This window comes from Oncorhynchus masou, unplaced genomic scaffold, assembly GCF_036934945.1.
Source record: "Oncorhynchus masou masou isolate Uvic2021 unplaced genomic scaffold, UVic_Omas_1.1 unplaced_scaffold_1547, whole genome shotgun sequence".
Lineage (NCBI taxonomy): Eukaryota > Metazoa > Chordata > Actinopteri > Salmoniformes > Salmonidae > Oncorhynchus > Oncorhynchus masou.
Window position 1 is genome coordinate 1 of NW_027016829.1, and position 12,500 is coordinate 12,500.

General features: G+C 47.2%; 1 pseudogene; it reads right to left on the reverse strand.

Moving 5' to 3' along the window:
* Positions 1–7,430: 7,430 nt before the first annotated feature.
* LOC135539201 (regulator of G-protein signaling 6-like) overlaps positions 7,431–12,500 on the reverse strand; it is a 41,893-nt pseudogene continuing 36,823 nt past the window's right edge.

A 12,500-nucleotide genomic window follows, 5' to 3' on the forward strand; every position in this document is an offset into this window, starting at 1 on the left:
GAACCTTAGTGCCAGTCTGTTTGTGGTATCAGGTCTTCCATGTTGAGAGCATGTCTTCCTGAGAACCTTAGTGCCAGTCTGTTTGTGGTATCAGGTTGAGAACCTTAGTGCCAGTCTGTTTGTGGTATCAGGTCTTCCTGAGCATGTTGAGAACCTTAGGGCCAGTCTGTTTGTGGTAAGGTCTTCCAGTTTGAAAGGGCCAGTCTGTTTTAATGTCTTCCCATGTTCTGTTTGTTTGGAATCAGGTCTTCAGTCTGTTTGTGGTTTCAGGTCTTCCATGTTGAGAACCTTAGTATCAGGTCTTCCAGTCTGTTTGTGGTATCAGGTCTTCCTGAGCATGTTGAGAACCTTAACCATGTTGAGAACCTTAGTGCCAGTCTGTTTGTGGTATCAGGTCTTCCTGAGCATGTTGAGAACCTTAGTGCCAGTCTGTTTGTGGAATCAGGTCTTCCTGAGCATGTTGAGAACCTTAGTGCCAGTCTGTTTTGGTATCAGGTCTTCCTGAGCATGTTGAGAACCTTAGGGCCAGGTCTTCCTGAGCATGTTGAGAACCTTAGTGCCAGTCTGTTTGTGGTATCAGGTCTTCCTGAGCATGTTGAGAACCTTAGGGCCAGTCAGTCTGTTTGTGGTATCAGGTCTTCCTGAGCATGTTGAGAACCTTAGTGCCAGTCTGTTTGTGGTATCAGGTCTTCCTGAGCATGTTGAGAACCTTAGGGCCAGTCTGTTTGTGGTATCAGGTCTTCCTGAGCATGTTGAGAACCTTAGTGCCAGTCTGTTTGTGGTATCAGGTCTTCCTGAGCATGTTGAGAACCTTAGTGCCAGTCTTCTGTTTGTGGTCTGTTTGTGGTATCAGGTCTTCCTGAGCATGTTGAGAACTTAGTGCCAGTCTATAGTGTCAGTCTGTTTGTGGAATCAGGTCTTCCTGAGCATGTTGAGAACCTTAGGGCCAGTCTGTTTGTGGTATCAGGTCTTCCTGAGCATGTTGAGAACCTTAGTGCAATTATGTTTGTGGAATCAGGTCTTCCTGAGCATGTTGAGAACCTTAGTGCCAGTCTGTTTGTGGTATATCAGCATGTTGAGAACCTTTGCCAGTCTGTTTGTGGTATCAAGTCTTCCTGAGGTTGAGAATTATGTTTGTGGAATCAGGTCTTCCTGAGCATGTTGAGAACCTTAGGGCCAGTCTGTTTGTGGTATCAGGTCTTCCTGAGCATGTTGAGAACCTTAGTGCCAGTCTGTTTGTGGAATCAGGTCTTCCTGAGCATGTTGAGAACCTTAGGGCCAGTCTGTTTGTGGAATCAGGTCTTCCTGAGCATGTTGAGAACCTTTGCCAGTCTGTTTGTGGTAATCTTAGTTGGAACCTTAGTGCCAGTCTGTTTGTGGTATCAGGTCTTCCTGAGCATGTTGAGAACCTTAGTGCCAGTCTGTTTGTGGTATCAGGTTGAGAACCTTAGTGCCAGTCTGTTTGTGGTATCAGGTCTTCCTGAGCATGTTGAGAACCTTAGTGCCAGTCTGTTTGTGGTATATCAGGTCTTCCTGAGCATGTTGAGAACCTTAGTGCCAGTCTGTTTGTGGTAGTGCCAGTCTTCCTGAGCATGTTGAGAACCTTAGTGTCAGTCTGTTTGTGGAATCAGGTCTTCCTGAGCATGTTGAGAACCTTAGGGCCAGTCTGTTTGTGGTATCAGGTCTTCCTGAGCACGTTGAGAACCTTAGTGCAATTATGTTTGTGGAATCAGGTCTTCCTGAGCATGTTGAGAACCTTAGTGCCAGTCTGTTTGTGGTATCAGGTTGAGAACCTTAGTGCAATTATGTTTGTGGAATCAGGTCTTCCTGAGCATGTTGAGAACCTTAGGGCCAGTCTGTTTGTGGTATCAGGTCTTCCTGAGCATGTTGAGAACCTTAGTGCCAGTCTGTTTGTGGAATCAGGTTGAGAACCTTAGTGCAATTATGTTTGTGGAATCAGGTCTTCCTGAGCATGTTGAGAACCTTAGGGCCAGTCTGTTTGTGGTTTCAGGTCTTCCTGAGCATGTTGAGAATCTTAGGGCCAGTATGTTTGTGGTTTCAGGTCTTCCTGAGCATGTTGAGAACCTTAGTGCCAATCTGTTTGTGGTATCAGGTTGAGAACCTTAGTGCCAGTCTGTTTGTGGTGTCAGGTCTTCCTGAGCATGTTGAGAACCAAAGTGCCAGTCTGTTTGTGGTGTCATGCTAACTCCTTGTCACTCACTTCTTGCCAAACATTTGACTTGACAACGTGCAACAGAGTTGGCAAGAGTCTACACGTTTAATATTTGTTATAAAACACGATGCCATAGACCTGGGACCATAGTTTTATCTGTACGCCTGCAACCTAAATGGGGCGACAGGTAGCTTAGTGGTTAGAGACAGGTAGCCTAGTGGTTAACTCAGGTATCCTAGTGGTTAGAGCAGGTATCCTAGTGGTTTGAGACAGGTAGCCTAGTGGTTAAAGCAGGTATCCTCGTGGTTAGAGCAGGTATCCTAGTGGTTAGAGCAGGTATCCTAGTGGTTAGAGACAGGTAGCCTAGTGGTTAAAGCAGGTATCCTAGTGGTTAGAGCAGGTAGTCTAGTGGTTAGAGCAGGTAGCCTAGTGGTTAGAGCAGGTAGCCTAGTGGTTAGGTAGCCTAGTGTTTAGAGCAGGTATCCTAGTGGTTAGAGGCAGCTAGCCTAGTGGTTAGAGTGTTGGGCCAGTAACCGAAAGGTTGGAGGATCGAATCCCTGAGCTGACAATGTAAAAATCGGCAATTCTGCCCCTGAACAAGGCAGTTAACCCACTGTTCTTAGGCCGTCATTAAAAATAAGATTTTTTTTCTTAACTGACTTGTTTGGTTAAATAAAAAATGGGTGTCACGAGATTTCTAAACCTGTACTTTATATCACAAGCTCATCAGTGTGAACGGTTGATCAAAGTAAACGGCTGTATTTATACATGGGGCAAAAAAGTATTTAGTCAGCCACCAATTGTGCAAGTTCTCCCACTTAAAATAAGTATTTGGTCAATAACAAAAGTTTATCTCAATACTTTGTTATATACCCTTTGTTGGCAATGACAGAGGTCAAACGTTTTCTGTAAGTCTTCACAAGGTTTTCACACACTGTTGCTGGTATTTTGGCCCATTCCTCCATGCAGATCTCCTCTAGAGCAGTGATGATTTGGGGTTGTTGCTGGGCAACACGGACTTTCAACTCCCTCCAAAGACTTTCTATGGGGTTGAGATCTGGAGACTGGCTAGGCCACTCCAGGACCTTGAAATGCTTTTTACGAAGCCACTCCTTCATTGCCCGGGCGGTGTGTTTGGGATCATTGTCATGCTGAAAGACCCAGCCACGTTTCATCTTCAATGCTCTTCCTGATGGAAGGAGGTTTTCACTCAAAATCTCACGATACATGGCCTCATTCATTCCATCCTTTACATGGATCAGTCGTCCTGGTCCCTTTGCAGAAAAACAGCCCCAAAGCATGATGTTACCACCCCCATGCTTCACAGTAGGTATGGTGTTCTTTAGTTGCAACTCAGCTTTCTTTGTCCTCCAAACACGACGAGTTGAGTTTTTACCAAAAAGTTATATTTTGGTTTCATCTGACCGTATGACATTCTCCCAATCTTCTTCTAGATCATCCAAATGCTCTCTAGCAAACTTCAGACGGGCCTGGATATGTACTGGCTTAAGTAGGGGGACACGTCTGACACTGCAGGATTTGAGTCCCTGGCAGCGTAGTGTGTTACTGATGGTAGGCTTTGTTACTTTGGTCCCAGCTCTCTGCAGGTCATTCACTCGGTCCCCCTGTGTGGTTCTGAGATATTTGCTCACCGTTCTTGTGATCATTTTGACCCCACGGGGTGAGATCTTGCGTGGAGCCCCAGATCGAGGGAGATTATCAGTGGTCTTGTATGTCTTCCATTTCCTAATAATTGCTCCCACAGTTGATTTCTTCAAACCAAGCTGCTTACCTATTGCAGATTCAGTCTTCCCAGCCTGGTGCAGGTCTACAATTTTGTTTCTGGTGTCCTTTGACAGCTCTTTGGTCTTGGCCATAGTGGAGTTTGGAGTGTGACTATTTGAGGTTGTGGACAGGTTTCTTTTATACTGATAACAAGTTCAAACATGTGCTATTAATTCAGGTAACGAGTGGAGGACAGAGGAGCCTCTTAAAGAAGAAGTTACAGGTCTGTGAGAGCCAGAAATCTTGCTTGTTTCTAGGTGACCAAATACTTATTTTCCACCATAATTTGCAAATAAATTCATAAAAAATCCTACAATGTGATTTTCTGGATTTTTTTTTCTCATTTCGTCTGTCATAGTTGAAGTGTACCTATCATGAAAATTACAGGCCTCTCTCATCTTTTTAAGTGGGAGAACTTGCACAATTGGTGGCTGACTAAATACTTTTTTGCCCCACTGTATGTATTTATTGTGTCATTGCGGAATCTCCTTTTCATTATCATGATCGATATCTTTTACAATCACTGTGAAAGATGCCTGGACATATATATCCAGCCATAATGGGACATTATAAACTGGGTGGTTCCAGCCTTGAATGCTGATTGGCTGACAGCCGTGGTATATCAGACTGTATACCATAGGTATGTCAAAACATTTATTTTTAATGCTCTAATTACGTTGGTAACCAGTTTACAATGACAATAAGGCACCTCATGGACTTGTGGTATATGGCCAATATACTACGGCTGATGGCTGTATCCATGCACTCCGCAATGCGTTGTTGGTAAAGCATTCCAGGTGAAGCTGGTTGAGAGAATGCCAAGTGTGTGCAAAGCTGTTATCAAGGCAAAGGGTGGCTACTTTGAAGAATCTCAAATACAAAATATATTTAAATTTGTTTAACACTTTTTTGGTTACTACATGATTCCATTCAATAGGTGTTATTTCATAGTTTTGATGTTTTAACTATTATTCTACAATGTAGAAAATAGTTTAAAAAAATAAGAAAAACCCCTCAAATGAGTAAATGTGTCCAAACATTTGACTGGTACTGTATATCTATACTTTCAATCATTTTTTTCCAACTGATACCTGGTTGACGAGTCCTGTGCCACTTGTGGGGGGGTCCTAAGAGCAAGACAGAGTTTAGTCGGCCAAACCGTTCAGACTCAACAGATGTTTTCGTGCTCATTTTTGTCTTTGTGTCCTGGTCTGACAAACGGCGCTGTAGATCTGCCACTTTCTACCGCAGATGTGGTGGATTGAGACGCAGCCCAATACAGACGTGGTGGATTGAGACGCAGCCCAATACAGACGTGGTGGATTGAGACGCAGCCCAATACAGACGTGGTGGATTGAGACGCAGCCCAATACAGACGTGGTGGATTGAGACGCAGCCCAATACAGACGTGGTGGATTGAGACGCAGCCCAATACAGACGTGGTGGATTGAGACGCAGCCCAATACAGATGTGGTGGATTGAGACGCAGCCCAATACAGATGTGGTGGATTGAAACGCAGCCCAATACAGACGTGGTGGATTGAGACGCAGCCCAATACAGGCGTGGTGGATTGAGACGCAGCCCAATACAGACGTGGTGGATTGAGACGCAGCCCAATACAGGCGTGGTGGATCGAGACGCAGCCCAATACAGACGTGGTGATTGAGACGCAGCCCAATGCAGACGTGGTGGATTGAGACGCAGCCCAATACAGACGTGGTGGATTGAGACGCAGCCCAATACAGACGTGGTGGATTGAGACGCAGCCCAATACAGACGTGGTGGATTGAGACGCAGCCCAATACAGACGTGGTGGATTGAGACGCAGGCCAATACAGACGTGGTGGATTGAGACAAAACAAACAACGTGGTGGATTGATTTTATTTTGTTAATACAGACGTGGTGGATTCAAACTCAGGCCAATAAACGTGGTGGATTGAAGTAACTAGCCCAAATGAAGACGTGGTGATTGAAAGAGCCCAGAACAGACGTGGTGGTTCCCAGCCCAATACAGACGTGGTGGATTGAGTGACGAATGCCAATACAGATGTGGTGGATTCTAAATCCAGCCCAATACATTTAACCGTGGTGGATTGATACGCAGCCCAATACGTGGTGGATTGAGCTGAGCCCAATACAAACGAGGTGGTTTGAATCGGAGCCCAATACAGCGTGGTGGATTGAGGCGAGCCCAATACAGGCGTGGTGGATTGAGAGGACGCAGCCCAATACAGGCGTGGTGGATTGAGACGCAGCCCAACAGACGTGGTGGATTGAGACGGAGCCCAATACAGACGTGGTGGATTGAGACGCAGCCCAATACAGACGTGGTGGATTGAGACGCAGCCCAATACAGAGCCGTGGTGGATTGAGACGCAGCCCAAGACAGAGCCGTGGTGGATTGAGACGCAGCCCAATACAGACGTGGTGGATCGAGACGCAGCCCAATACAGACGTGGTGGATCGAGACGCAGCCCAATACAGACGTGGTGGATTGAGACGCAGCCCAATACAGACGTGGTGGATTGAGACGCAACCCAATGCAGACGTGGTGGATCGAGACGCAGCCCAATACAGACGTGGCGGATCGAGACGCAGCCCAATACAAAAAGAAAACAAACAACATTTTGGAATGGGGATTTTTATTTTATTTTGTTAAATAGGGTGTGTCATTCAAACTCTTTTTTTAAAATATTTTTTTTAAGTAACTAAAATCAAATGAAGGCTGAAAAACTCAATAGAAAGAGCAGAACAGACCGTTATGTTCCCCTTTCCATATACGGGTCTACTTCAGAGTGACGAATGAAAATAAGGTGCTTATTCTAAATCCATTATAAACATCATTTAACCGTTTTTAAGTTTATATAATAAAGGTTTTATACTGTAGTAACATGAGCTGAGATAAAGTAGAAGTCTGACGTTCCGTTTGGTTATAGAATCTATTAAAGGAACCAGAGATACAGAGAGAGAGACAGAGAGAGAGCCAGAGAGGGAGAGAGAGAGACAGAGAGAGAGAGAGCCAGCACCTTAGAGGGAGACAGAGAGAGACAGAGAGGATGTTGCGAGCCAGAGAGGAAGGCCCAGGCAGAGAGGGAGAGAGAGAGCCAGAGAGCCAGAGAGGGAGAGAGCCAGAGATGTTGGAGAGGGCCAGAGAGGGAGAGAGAGCCGGAGAGGGCCAGAGAGAGAGAGAGCCAGAGAGGATGAGAGAGAGAGAGGGAGAGAGAGAGAGAGAGGCTAGGATGAGAGAGAGAGGGAGAGAGAGAGAGCCAGAGGAGAGCCAGTCTCACTACTTTAGATAATCCACTAGAGACAGACTAAGAGGAGAGAGACAGAGAGGGAGACTAAGAGCCAGAGAGAGATGTTGCCAGCGGGCACTTTAGACTAATGCCCGGGCAGGAGTTACCAGAGCCAGAGAGACTAAGCCCAGGCAGAGTTATATGTTGAGAAACTACACAGTGTCTGCCGTCCCAAATCGCACCTTATTGTCTTCATAGTGCACTACTTTTGACTAAGGCCCAGGCTAGGATGTTGCCAGTCTCCACTACTTTTGACTAAGGCCCAGGCTAGGATGTTGCCAGTCTCCACTACTTTAGACTAATGACCAGGCTAGGATGTTGCCAGTCTCCACTACTTTAGACTAATGCCCAGGCTAGGATGTTGCCAGTCTCCACTACTTTTGACTAAAGCCCAGGCTAGGATGTTGCCAGTCTCCACTACTTTAGACTAATGCCCAGGCTAGGATGTTACCAGTCTCCACTACTTTAGACTAATGCCCAGGCTAGGATGTTGCCAGTCTCCACTACTTTAGACTAATGCCCAGGCTAGGATGTAGCCAGTCTCCAAAGTGTACACTTTCTTGTATGGATTACACAAATCACATGGGCTCTAGTCAGAAATAGTGCACTATATAAGACGACATGGTGCCACTTGAGACGCAGCCAAAGGCACTCGTCCAGTGTCAGATCTAAGTGACTTATTGCATGATGTCTGTCCTCCGCTGGAGCTCAGGAAACTGATCTGGAGTCAGTTATGTGGGCGACGTTGTGACCAGGCCCCAGTAAGGCCTCTAAGCCTCAACACCACTCTCCCCACAGTGGATCAGCTCCAGTGGGCATGGCTGTCTTACTCCAGCCCCAGGCCTGGTTCAGGACAACTGCATCAGGCCCGTCAGCCGTTTGCCTGTCAGTGACTTGCCCTGAAGAGAGGAGGGAATTAATATGATGGTTGTCTTGTTGGTTTAAGGTGACAAGTTTTGGAACAAAGTAGTGGTCGGATTAATCTATTATGTATAGGTGAGACAGACAGAGACAGAGACAGACAGACAGACAGACAGCAGAACAGAGCAGAACAGAGCAGGAAGTAGAGCCACTGACCACGCTGCGTGTGAACTTCTCCAGAGAGGTGCGTCTTCCCTGCTGCTGCTCCGTCTCAGGCTTCGGCACAAAGCATCATGGGAAGAGAAGAGGAGGGAAGAGAGGAGGCAGAAAATAGTTTAAAATAAAGCAGAGGACAGAAGTCAGCGATGTCTCTGATTCAGACCATACAGTACTTTACTGACTGCAGAACCTGGAAATCTCCAACAGAGGGCAGCACTTCACTATGTTAGATGCTGAGGACTGGTGTCAAACTGCAGTCTGCCCCAGGCGAACAGAGACACACAGAGAAACGGACACACCTTCTTCCTGGCCATCAGAAGGTTCTGGTAAGCGTTGGAGCGGAGGTACCGTGTGTAGCTGTCACTCTTCATCAGCTTATAGATGTGGTCCTGAAACAGGAGAGAGAAGGGGGAGACAAACAGGGAGAGAGAGAAGGGGGAGACAAACAGGGAGAGAGAGAAGAGGGAGAGACAAACAGGGAGAGAGAGAAGGGGGAGACAAACAGGGAGAGAGAGAAGGGGTAGAGACAAACAGGGAGAGAGAGAAGGGGTAGACAAACAGAGGAGAGACAAGAGAAGGGAGAGACAAACAGGGAGAGAGAGAAGGGGAGAAGGGAGAGGGTAGAGACAAACAGGGAGAGAGAGAAGGGGGAGACAAACAGGGAGGGAGAGGGGGAGACAAACAGAGAGGGGAGAGACAAACAGGGGAGAGAGAGAGAGAAGGGGAGACAAACAGGGAGAGAGAGAAGGGGGAGAGACAAACAGGGAGAGAGAGAGAGGGGAGACAAACAGGAGAGAGAGAAGGGAGAGACCAGACAGGGAGAGAGAGAAGGGGGAGACAAACAGGGGAGAGAGAGAGAAGGGGGAGATACAAACAGGGAGAGAGAGAAGAGGGGAGATACAAACAGGGGGAGAGAGAGAAGGGGGAGACAAACAGGGAGGAGAGAGGGAGAGACAAAAGGAGAGAGAGAAGGGGGAGATACAAACAGGGAGAGAGAGAAGGGAGAGACAAACAGGGAGAGAGAGAAGGGGGAGACAAACAGGGAGAAGAGAGAAGGGAGAGAGGAGATACAAACAGGGGAGAGAGAGAGAAGGGGAGAGAGAGAAAGGGGAGATACAAACAGAGAAGGGGAGAGAGAGAAGGGAGAGACCAACAGGGAGAGAGAGAAGGGGGAGACAAACAGGGAGAGAGAGAAGGGGGAGATACAAACAGGGAGAGAGAGAAGGGAGAGATACAAACAGGGAGAGAGAGAAGGGAGAGAGAGAAGAAGGGGAGATACAAACAGGGAGAGAGAGAAGGGAGAGACCAACAGGGAGAGAGAGAAGGGGGAGACAAACAGGGAGAGAGAGAAGGGGAGACAAACAGGGAGAGAGAGAGAAGGGGAGACCAACAGGGAGGGGGAGAGAGAAGGGGGAGACAAACAGGGAGAGAGAGAAGGGGGAGACAAACAGGGGGAGAGAGAGAGAAGGGGGAGACAAACAGGGAGAGAGAGAAGGGGGAGACAAACAGGGAGAGAGAGAAGGGGAGACAAACAGGGGAGAGAGAGAGGGGGAGACAAACAGGGAGAGAGAGAGAGAGAGAAGGGGGAGACAAACAGGGAGAGAGAGAAGGGGGAGACAAACAGGGAGAGGGGGAGACAAACAGGGGAGAGGGGAGACAAACAGGGAGAGAGAGAAGAGGGGAGACAAACAGGGAGAGAGACAAAAGAAGGAGGAGACAAACAGGGAGGGGGAGACAAACAGGGAGAGAGAGAAGGGGTAGAGACAAACAGGGAGAGAGAGAAGGGGGAGACAAACAGGGAGAGAGAGAAGGGGGAGACAAACAGGGGGAGAGAGAGAAGGGGGAGACAAACAGAAGGGGGGAGGGAGAGAGAGGGGGAGACAAACAGGGACAAACAGAGAGAGAAGGGGAGACAAACAGGGAGAGAGAGAAGACAAACAGGGAGAGGGGAGACAAACAGAGGAAGGGGGAGAGAAACAGGGAGAGAAGGGGGAGACAAACAGGGAGAGAGAGAAGGGGGAGACAAACAGGGGAGACAAAGAGAGAGAAGAAGGGGAGACAAACAGGGAGACAAACAGAGAGAGAGAAGGGGGAGACAAACAGGGAGAGAGAGGGGGAGACAGACAAACAGGAGAGAGAGAGAAGGGGGAGACAAACAGGGAGAGAGAGAAGGGGGAGACAAACAGGGAGAGAGAGAGGGGGAGACAAACAGGGGAGAGAGAGAAGGGGGAGACAAACAGAGAGGAGAGAAACAGGGAGAGGGGAGACAAACAGGGAGAGAGAGAAGGGGGAGAGAGAGAGAGGGAGAGAAACAGGGGAGAGAGAAGGGGGAGACAAACAGGGAGAGAGAGAAGGGGGAGACAAACAGGGGGAGAGAGAGAGGGGGAGACAAACAGGGAGAGAGAGAAGGGGGAGACAAACAGGGGAGAGAGAGAAGGGGAGAGACAAACAGGGAGAGAGAGAGAGGGGGAGACAAACAGGGAGAGAGAGAAGGGGGAGACAAACAGGGAGAGAGGGAAGAGGGGGAGACAAACAGGGAGAGAGAGATGGGGGAGACAAACAGGGAGAGGGAGAGAGGGAGAAGGAGGAGACAAACAGGAGAGGGAGAGGAGACAAACAGGGAGAGAGAGAAGGGGGAGATACAAACAGGGAGAGAGAGAAGGGGGAGAGACAAACAGGGAGAGAGAGAAGGGGGAGACAAACAGGGAGAGAGAAAGAGGGGTTACACCTAGAACATCTGACCTGGACTCTGACAGTGAGACAGAGACAGGCGAGGGAGAACAGAAAGATAAAAGACAAGTTCTGTCCCACCTGGGCTCTGACAGTGAGACAGAGACAGGCGAGGGAGAACAGAAAGATAAAAGCACAAGTTCTGTCCCACCTGGCCTCTGACAGTGAGACAGAGACAGACGAGGGGGAGAACAGAAAGATAAAAGACAAGTTCTGTGACCCACCTAAAAGACAAGTTCTATCCCACCTGGACTCTGACAGTGAGACAGAGACAGACGAGGGAGAACAGAAAGATAAAAGCACAAGTTCTATCCCACCTGGACTCTGACAGTGAGACAGAGACAGACGAGGGAGAACAGAAAGATAAAAGACAAGTTCTGTCCCACCTGGGCTCTGACAGTGAGACAGAGACAGACGAGGGAGAACAGAAAGATAAAAGACAAGTTCTGTCCCACCTGGGCTCTGACAGTGAGACAGAGACAGACGAGGGAGAACAGAAAGATAAAAGCACAAGTTCTGTCACACCTGGGCTCTGACAGTCTAAAGAAAATGAACGCAACGATATTCCAAAAGAAGTTGGGATCACAATAATTATATTTTGACACAAACTCCACGTATCTAGGGACTAAATATCAGCAACACAGGTATCTTTCACATGGCTGTGAATGAGCTGAGACACAAAGCAAGAAGAGCATTCTATGCCATTAAAAGGGAAAATTACAATCGAACTTCCATTTAGAATCTGGCTCAAAATGTTAAAATCAGTGAGAGAACCAATTGCTTTATATGGCAGCAACTTATGGTGTCCACTCTCTAATAATGAATTGACCAAATGGGACAAACATCTAGTTGAACTACCGCTTGCAGAGTTTTACCAGGCTGTATAAGAAAACCTCAAAATAACTAATGCAGAGCAGAATTGGGCCAAAACCCCCTCTCTATTCAAATATTTAAAAAATAGAACCATCAATATTGTACAACCATCTCAAAACCAGTGACCCCCAAAAACACTTAATCACAATATCCAGAGATGAAACATGGGAATAGTTATTATCATTCAGTACAAAGAATTAGAAACTATAAAGGATGAATAGACAACAATCTAATATTTATTGGGTGAAAATGTGCGTCCTCCTGCCACAAGCTGAGAAACAGCCGGTGAAAAGTGCTTGTAATGACAAAAATATTTCCCCTCACTTTGTTTTGGCTTTCATACTATGTCATGTTGCTTCTGAGTTATGTTGACACTGGTACAACTAATACTCTCTCTATAATTTTTTTAGCTTTATTTTACTAGGCAAGTCAGTTAAGAACAAATTCTTATTTTCAATGACGGCCTAGGAACAGTGGGTTAACTGCCTGTTCAGGGGCAGAACGACAGATTTGTACCTTGTCAGCTCGGGGTTTTGAACTTGCAACCTTTCGATTACTATA